This window comes from Falco biarmicus, chromosome 7 (assembly GCF_023638135.1).
Source record: "Falco biarmicus isolate bFalBia1 chromosome 7, bFalBia1.pri, whole genome shotgun sequence".
Classification (NCBI taxonomy): Eukaryota; Metazoa; Chordata; class Aves; order Falconiformes; family Falconidae; genus Falco; species Falco biarmicus.
The window spans coordinates 31,697,680-31,706,705 of record NC_079294.1 but is presented as its reverse complement, the minus strand read 5'-3'; the positions used below and the strand labels follow the sequence as shown (position 1 = coordinate 31,706,705).

Sequence of the window (9,026 nt, the reverse complement as noted above, 5' to 3'; positions counted from 1 at the left end):
AACTAAGCTGAACACTGTGTATGTGATATTCCATGATCATGGTTCCTAACAGCAGGGAATGGAAAGCAGGCTAGGGCAGGTGCAAAAGAGACAGAAATAGATGATGGGAAGGCTCTCGCTGCCAGCAGCTCAAAGAGGCTGAGCTTTGCCCGCCAGCCAGTTTTAATAGCTCTCCTGACAACAGAAACAACAGCTTGCAAAGATGTAATATTTAGAGCATAGTCCCCCTTGAACAGAGACAAGCATCACCCTGACACCGTAAACTTCATCAATGGAACTGAAGTTATAAAAATTCCCACATCTCACTCTGGTGCTCTGTGGATATGGAAGTCCAAAGTTGTGGCTCTCTCCGATAATACAGTATTGGAGGCCACATAAATAACTAAGACAGTTAAACACCCAAGGAGTACAAGATACTGTCCATCAACCCATCTTACTGTGTTTCTCCTCCATTTTTGGGTTGAAACCAGTAAGAAAACAGTCTACAGCATGGGAAAATATATTTGAGGTTGGTTTTTGCTAGCTTCTTGGTAAGCTGCTCAGATTTATGGGCTGTTATGCCAAGTGGTAGTTAGAGAGGTCTGCTGCATTCAGGCAAGTTAATTACAGAGATGGTTGCAGGACAGTGTGATGCCAAGTAGAAGGCTTCGCTCCAGAAACAGACTGTCAGCAAAGTCAGGAAAGAATATAATCAGTCATAGCTCGCCTTTACCAATCAAGAATGATTACAGATGTGGCTTTCAGCTTGCTGAGTATTTTCTGCCATGTGAATTCATCAGATTTTTGGCCTGTGCATGAAACACTTTTCTCAGATCTTCTCATATATAGACACATGGTGCTTAGTTCTTTTAGACAGCACAAGTAGTTTGATTTACTTAATGTGGTTTTATTGTTCTAATAAAACTTGGATGTGTATTTTTGGTCACTTTCTCTGATTTAGAAGACAGTGATTTTATAGACATGTTGGCTGTTACGTTCTGATCCTGATTGCACCTACACGCGCCTTTCTTTGAAGAAAATGTAGCAGGAGTGGCAACAGCAATGGTGGGAAGAGCTACAAGCATTTTTATTGCTGGCACCTACTTTCACCTAGATGTGTGAAATACTAATTTCTGATATAGACAGAGGTTATCAGAAATGGGGAAGGTGGTGGGAGTTTCTTTCCAGGTGACAAGTATATATTCCTAGCATGAACAATAAAACCGGAATCTGACTGTGGCCTGTCTCCAACAAGCTCCTAGCAGTGTGGCAAAGCAGGGAGCTAAACATATGCTTAATGTAAGCTGCTTAACGAAGTCTCAAGTACAAAAAGAATGTGCGCTGACAAAACGCTTCATACTGCAGGCAGCTCTGTACCTGGTTACAAGCAGCTTGTGAGACCTGTCACACAGAGCAAGCAAAGCACGTGTGGCAGGGGTGTGGGGGGCTGGTGGCCGGGGGGGCTGGCGGCAGTGCTGTGGTCTCCCCAGCGGCCTCCGCTTCCCCTCACGCCGCCAGGCCTGCGGGCTGGCGCCTCTCCGCTCTGGGACAGCCCCACGGCCCTGCCCGCCTGCCCTGCCCGCCCTCCCTTTCCCCGGCTGGCGGGCGAGGCCCGGGCTGACTGGACCCCGTGCAGGCTCCCAGAGTAACGCCTTCGGGCCGCTTTGCCGAGGGGCCCCGAGCGTCAGCTCCCCCTTGGCACGGCTGCCACCACGCGTCGCCATCCCCCTGTCCCCACACCGGGGCTGTGACAGGGACAAGCCTCGACCGGCGGCGAGACCGCTCGCAGCCGCGCCCCCAGCGGCCCTCCGCCCCCCCGCCATGCCGGCCGCCCCCCCGGCAGCCCGCCCCCGCCCGCCCCTTCCCCCGCGGACCACGTGGCCCGGGCGCCGCAGCGGCGCTGCGCAGGCGCCGTGCCCGCTCCTTCTGCCCGGCCGAGTCTGGGGCTCTGGATCAAAATGGCGGCGGCCGGAGCGGGGCCGGGAGGGAGCGGGTAGTGCTGAGCGGGGAGGATGGCGGCGGCGACCGGCTGCCGGAGGTGAGGTGTCGCGGGGAGCCGCGCGGTGGGTGTGGGCTGGGAGGGGGCCCGGCCTCGGTATCACGGCGGCAGAGGGGAGCGGGTGAGACCGCCGCCGCCCCCGCGGCGGGGCTCCCGGAGCTGGGGCCGGGTGGGCGCCCCGCCGGGCCGGCGGTGTCCCGCGCCGGCTGTGGCCGGGCTCCTCCGGCGCCCGCCTTGGCGCTCCCAGCCCGCAGCTCCGCCGCCGCGGCGGGCAGGGGTGCAGGCTCCCGCCGCCCACCAGGCCTCCCGCCGCGGGGAGCGGCCCTCGGGGGCGGGCGGGCTCGACCCGCGGGGGTCCCTGTTCCGGAGCGCCGGCAGCGGCCTCCCCCGCGCCTGTTGCGGCCGTCTGGTGCAGCCTGACCGGCCGCTGCCCTGCGGAGCGCTCCCCGCCTGCCCGGGGCACCGTGGCCCTCTGGCGCTGGGCGGCAGCGGCCCCGGCGGAGCGCTCCGAGGGGCTGTCGGAGCCGCCTCGGGCAGGAGCGGCCGCCGAGATTGCGCTGCCGCCGCCGTGCGTCCCTTATCCCCGGCTGGTGCGAGAGCGGCCGCGCTGGCTCGCCGGGAGCGGCGGGGCTCCCCCGGTGCGCCCGGCCCGGCCCGTGGCGGTTCGTGCGGGCCTGGCGCTGCCGCCGCCCGGGGACGTGGGGGTTCATCCTCCTCCTCTCCGTATAGGTGTTTCCGTGGTGTTTCTGGAGAAACTTGGGAGAGCTGTGCAGGTGGTGTGCCTGCTTGTGCCTCAGGGATACTCCTGCTGCTGTTGGATAGTGCTTCGCTCTCGGTTCACGCTTCTGCTTGTTCTCCTCTGCCATCCCATCTGAGGCCATTGGGTAAAAGATGACACGCATGTCTAGTGCTAGCATAAAATATGCTAGTAAGATAATAACATACGTGTTGATGCAATGAAGCTTTATTTGTGAGAATTCAGCTTAGGGAATGTGGCAGCGCTCGAGGCTTTGCTCAAAACCAGTGTAATATAATACACAAATCTAAAGCGTTTGGCAGATATACCACTGGGATGCGGTTATCTCTGGTTTTACCACATACTGCATGCTCTGTTTTAATTTAGAAATGGAGAAAATAAAAACAGAAACTCAGAGACAATAGTTTTAGCACTCATAACGTTTTCTTGAGGCACTGAGAAGCTTGATGAGTTAAAGCCTTACTCTTTTGTCTGAAAGATGTTAGGAAAGACAGTCTTCTAAGATTCTCCTTTATTGTTTCAAGCATAGGTCATGGACCGCTTTCATCCTAGTTGGTTATCAGCATGCTTCTTTGTACTGGGAGGTGCAGGAAGGGGAATTCTTTTTTTTAGATCCAGTGAGTTTAGACCCCTCTCTGTTTGAACCTTTTGCTTAAGAAATTCACGAAAATATTTCTTCCGCCTTTTTCCCCTCCTCCCCTTGTCGACTAAGAGTCTGTTGCCAATATTACAAAATTAATTCTATAGAGATTATTTTTGAGGATGTGGAACAAGTGTCTTGGTGATGTACAGGCTCTGTGGACTGGTGTTTAAAAGGCAAGGTCTGAATGCTTCTTTTGTAGGCTATCTGGATGAAGATAATGTATTCAAAAGGTATGGCTTGTGAGGTTTTCTCCCTTCTTGGGGAAAAACTAGGCTTAGTTGACGGACCAAACCGTAATTGAGCTATTTGAGAACTTGCTACTTTGTTGCATCAAATAATGTTATGTAAACATTGCTGTCTGTGCTTGTATGTAAACCTCTTGATGTCTGGCTGGGCAAATGAAGTTTGTATCCTAAGTTACAATGTGAAGATGCCAACTGCTCTGGTTTTTACTCAGATTTAAAGCTGGACTTGCATAGTTGGACTGCATACAGGTAATCTTGGAAATAGAGTCCAGTATTTTGTGTAGAATGTACAGTCGGTGTTTGCTTTTGTTCATGGGAGATGAAAAAACCCTATTGAATCCTTTGTTTTTGGCTCGGCTGCACAAAGCATTGTTTTACTTGCTTTCAGACTTTAGCTGATATATGAATGGGTTTGATATTCTAATCTAATTGTGTACGCTTGAACATACAAGGAGCACAGACACAAGTCATCTTAGATAATTTTCTGTGGCATTATTGTAATTACCGGCTTTTTTAAAAATCCTTGCCTCTTACTAATGTAAGTTAATTTTCTTCATATGTCCAGATTCCCTTGCTGAGTCACAGATACAGTAGTGGTGTAATGCTTATAGCTGGCATTGACTGATCTGCAAAGAGTCATATGTGAAGGAATAAAATTATTTTTATAAGCTCTTCTGGAAGACTTGCATGAACTTGTCATAGTGATTGTTTTGTTTTTTTTTTTTTTTTTTTCATTTTTCTTCCCCCTCTTGGTTTTCAAGCTTGTCTGAGAAGCTCAAAACTTTGTGTTGTAAAGGGATGTTGCTCATTGTTAAATTGTAGTAAAATGTACTGTCTTTGCAGCCAGCTCTTTGAATTTAATTCAGTGGGGCTGTCAGAGCTTGATTAATAGACTAACAAAATATTGAGTCTTCATTTTGAAAGCGGACTATCAAGTTGCTGCGCACATGATGTCAGGTTTACAGCTGTCACTGATGACAGTTATCCTAGAGGCTTGTAGAGGATGAATTCTAGGCTTGGACAATGCATTCCTCTGTCCTGCTTTGCAGGCTGCATTGGTGTTGTGGTATCTTGTGGTCCTGCATGTGGCCTTGGGAGGGGGCGTGACACTAGCCCTGACCCTCCTGCCACCCTGATGCTAGTTTGGTCTTGATATACCCGGTGACATGCAAGAAAAGGGGAGTGTGTTCCAATGTCATGGTTGCATAGTGATGACCAAGGTTGAAAGGCAGCCAGCCACAACTGAGACAAAAAGTAACATGAATCAAAACATCCTACAGACGTCTCACATAAACTGCATGTAGTTCACATTAATCAAACAAAAAAAAAATCTATAGAGACAGTTATTTCTTCTTAAGAGCAGTGTTCTTAATACCAATGAGAATTTCTTCTGGTAAATCTTACTGTTCTTACGGTAAATCTAGATGCAAAATTGCGAGTTTCAATCTTAATTCTTTTGGGGGTTTTTTTTTGGAACATATTTACATAGTTTTGATTTCTGTTGCCAGATCAGTGCCTTGTACTGTTATTTCACACAAGTGTGAAAAGATGCATAAACTTTATTGTGCATGCAGTGGAGACTGGGAAGCCTAGTTCTTCAGATGTGAGTGTTCGATGAGCTTCCAGTGAGTCATGTAGTTATTGATCTGTTTCATTACCCAGGTTCTTTGAGGCATAAGGCTTGTCAGTGTATCTTTAAATCTTTGAACACAAACTATTACAGACTTTCAGAATGTTCTTTCATATGTTTGCTTACCAGTCTGCCTGAAGTGTAACAAGAAGGGACTGCAGTTGCAAAGTGTGATGCTAGTCTTGCATTTTGTGCCTATCCAGTCTGTCCGGCCTGTCTCCCAAGAAGGATGCAAATTATAATGATGCCTTCTGTATAATGAATGGATTATACATAATAATGTATATTATACAGAAGGTCTGTATAATATACATTATATAATACATAATATACATAATATTCAGGTCCTACATTAGGAGACCTGAAATCCTTGTGTGTTTTATGTAGAAACAGTGAAATTGTGTGTTGGGGAGAGTAGAAATAGGCAAGAGGAAAAATGGATAGGAAGGAGATGAGTATCAATGATGGTGTATGCAACACTTATACCTTGCTGTCTGAAGTTCTTAGAGGTTTAGCATTTTGCTTTCATCTTATTCTCTGACGGTGGTGGTTTTGTTTTCAGTGTTCAAAGAGAGCTGATCGTGTCAGAGGTTCATCTGAAACTAAAGGGGGTCTGAAGTCTCTAATTTCCTTGTCCTTGGGACCATGGCAGATAGCTCTGTTGCTTTACAAGGATGCCTATGAGGTTTTTGATGGATGCTTGGTGGCAAAATTGGCGTAAACACTTAGTCCGCAGCTGTTTTTTTCTGCATCCTGCACTGTCCCTTCAGCTCTGTTGAGAGAATGGTTTACATGGCTTCACTCTGAAGCATTGCAGGAAACTGATCTGTCTGAAAAGTAAATCACTAAAACAGAAAATGACTTCAGATCAGGTCCTTAATCTGGGTCATCACATTGCTATGGAAAATTTATTTGCTGACACAGTATAAAGGCAAGGTCAGGTAGGTAAAGGGGATCTGGGGGTGGGACTGTGTTGCCTGAAGTGTGTTGGACTGAAGTACATACATAACTATATACTTAATTAAATTCAAGTCTGATGTGATTGCTCCATTGGGTGTAAGTGTTATGCAAGATTACACTGAATGTGTAATGGACTGGTGGGCTTGCAGACACGTGTTCAGCCTGTTGGGGATTTTCTGTCATCAGTGGGTTTAAACTATTTATCTAAATGAAAAATAGGAATTACCATGTTATACCGGAGTGATAAAACATGCAAAAAAATCTTAGCAGCAACCAAAACTGCTGAAGAAACTTCCAGTAAGGTGTGGGGGTGTAACATTTATGGGTAATATCTTCCTAAATCAGTTCCTTAAGTTTCAGAAGTATCTTCTAGAGATCTTGTGTAATTTTTCCGACTTGAAATTCTAACAGTAGCTGTTAGCTGTATATATATGTCTGATCATTTTGTGAATCCTGTTTGATCTTTGTCCTCAAATTTTTTTCTGAATTCAGTGGCCATGCTGTATGGTCTAAATGACACTCAACTTCATTGTATGTTTGGTTCTTCCTGTATCAGAAAGACTGTTGTGGGTTGGTTTTTTTTTTCTGTCCGCCTTTGCTATTCTTACCTATCGTATCGTATCCTGTTCCCAGTCCATTATAGTAAATTGCACAGGGTATAATTTATTTTTTTAAAATTTATCCTAAAGATCCTCTTTCTAGTGCCCCTGTTACTGCCATTCCCTATGATCTTAAAGAGCCTTTTTATTTCCACTGTGTCCTCTTTGATATAGGATTATTTCAGTATGTTAACTTGCAGCTTTTAAGATGAATCTCTTCTGGCATTTTTCATCACTTCAAATCTTGAGTGTTATCTAGTGGGAAGTGCTTTAGAGAGAGATGAAGCTAGTTGATGGTATGCAAGATTCCTCTCTAATTTGGAAACGTTGTCCAAGATCTGTTAAAACTATTTTAGCGTAACTGTCAAGCAGTTTTACACTTCCATCGATGGCAGTGATGGCTAAACACTAAAGTGACTGCTGCGTGGCCTTTTAATTGGGCATGTTATTTTGTGACCCAGTACTTGGAGAAGCAATATGTGATTAGTAGAGCTGTAAAAATGTATCTCTGGGTGCTCACATGCATGTTTTAGGGTTTCGTTTGGGTCAGGGAAGACTGTTCTTTTTTATAGTCCAACATGGGAATAGAGGTTTGGAATACATAGAGCAAGAATACCAAAGTCTTGTGAAGGTATCAGACCTTAGTAAAATTATACTTATTTATATGCAAATTAAAGTATTTTTTTTGACTGACCAAGTAGATCACATTGTATTAGTGAGAAAGTGGAATGCTGCTTTGCTTGTCATCATCTGCTACCCCCAGATCATACTGCAATGAAGTATGTAGAATAACCTACTCCTCACGGAACTGTTTCAATTGCTTTAAAAATAATCAGTAGGAGTGACAGAAGTTCCTTTTCATACTCTTTTTCTCCTGACCGCAATATTGGAAATGCTGCTTGAGAGCTGACTAGAAAGCCTTCTAAAATAACAAAACCAATCAGAACGCAATGAGACACTATTTTGTGGACTGGTGCTGCCTTACTCTTTCAGCTTTTTAAGTCTTCTGCCTTAGCTTTGTTCTCCTGATGACTCTCAATGTAAGGGTGGGGGGAAGTGGTTCCTTGGCTGTTGGAACTGAGGAACCGGGTTTGCTGTGGGTTTGGTGATCTTGGACTTTGTCTAAGAAGATACAAGTCCTCTTCGAAGACTTTCTGCTGCTGTGATAATTATAGGGCTCACCCATGTAAATTCTGTAGTGTTGAATACGAGGTTGTGCTGAAGTACTTTGTACAAGTTGGAGGCATTTAGAGATTTTCTCTCGTGTACCCAGACGTCTGTTTCTTAAAATACATAGAAACGTAACCACCTCTGAAGCTGCTTGTGATATTAAACTGAATGACCAGAAAATTTCATCCTGGAGAAGGCAGGAGTGTAGGCATGTACATAGTGGAATTTTTGATTTATCCATGTAAAAAAAATATCACAGACTAATGAAGCATGGGAATACATTAAAGCATGATGTCCTGTATCTTGGCTCATCCTGTAGTGGGCATCATAATATCAGATGGTTGAGAGGTGATGTGAAATACATACAGAATCTCTAGAATGTGGGCAGAGACCATAACGTTAATAGGTTCGTGGAGTTCTTTAAAGTCATTCTAGTAGTGACTGCACCTCATTGAAATACAATCAAATTGCTTATGCTGACATTAGAAGTTGAAGATCCCTTTGTCAGTCTGCAAGGAGGTACTTCTAGGAAGTTTCTGAAATGGGTTGTTTATTGTGCTTCAGGCGCTAGCATGGTAGAAGAATGCTGAGTTGACAGAATGCGCTCTCAAGGGGGGAAGTTTGGTATGATTCAGTGTAGTGATGGCCTTGATACTGAACGAGGAAGAAGCCAAGCGGTGTCAGTACCTCCCAGCTCCTGAGAGGCAGCAGTTGTTACTGGTGAGCTGGATGCAGCGCTGTCATTCTTAGGAATACGGTGTTATACATTGTTGCATGGTGTTACAGGACTGTTACAAATGTAAGGGAATGAGGAGTTGCTGGTCAGTGTCACTGTGAGTCTGTCATGTTGTCTCCCTCCCTCACTGCCCCAGTCTACCGAGTATGTCCATCTCCTCCATAGTTTGTTTTCGTGAGTAATTTGGGTATTTAGCTTATCTAAATTTTGGATAGAATGTGTGATTACTGCCTCAGATTCTCGAGTTCCACCTTGACTGACTCTTTTTGAATAGCCAAAGATAATATTTAAAAGAATAATTTTCTGCT

General features: G+C 45.7%; 1 protein-coding gene across 4 annotated transcripts in view; it reads left to right on the top strand.

Moving 5' to 3' along the window:
• The first annotated feature begins 1,870 nt into the window (after window positions 1–1,870).
• Window positions 1,871–9,026, top strand: part of BTBD7 (BTB domain containing 7) — a 55,059-nt gene continuing 47,903 nt past the window's right edge. For 2 of the 4 annotated variants that reach the window (XM_056346029.1, XM_056346025.1), the window contains exon 1: window positions 1,871–2,017. The gene's annotated coding sequence lies outside the window, so the exon portion shown is untranslated. Of the gene's footprint in view, window positions 2,018–2,707; window positions 2,863–9,026 lie in introns of all 4 variants that reach the window. The other 2 variants (XM_056346026.1, XM_056346027.1) reach the window with 2 other exon arrangements.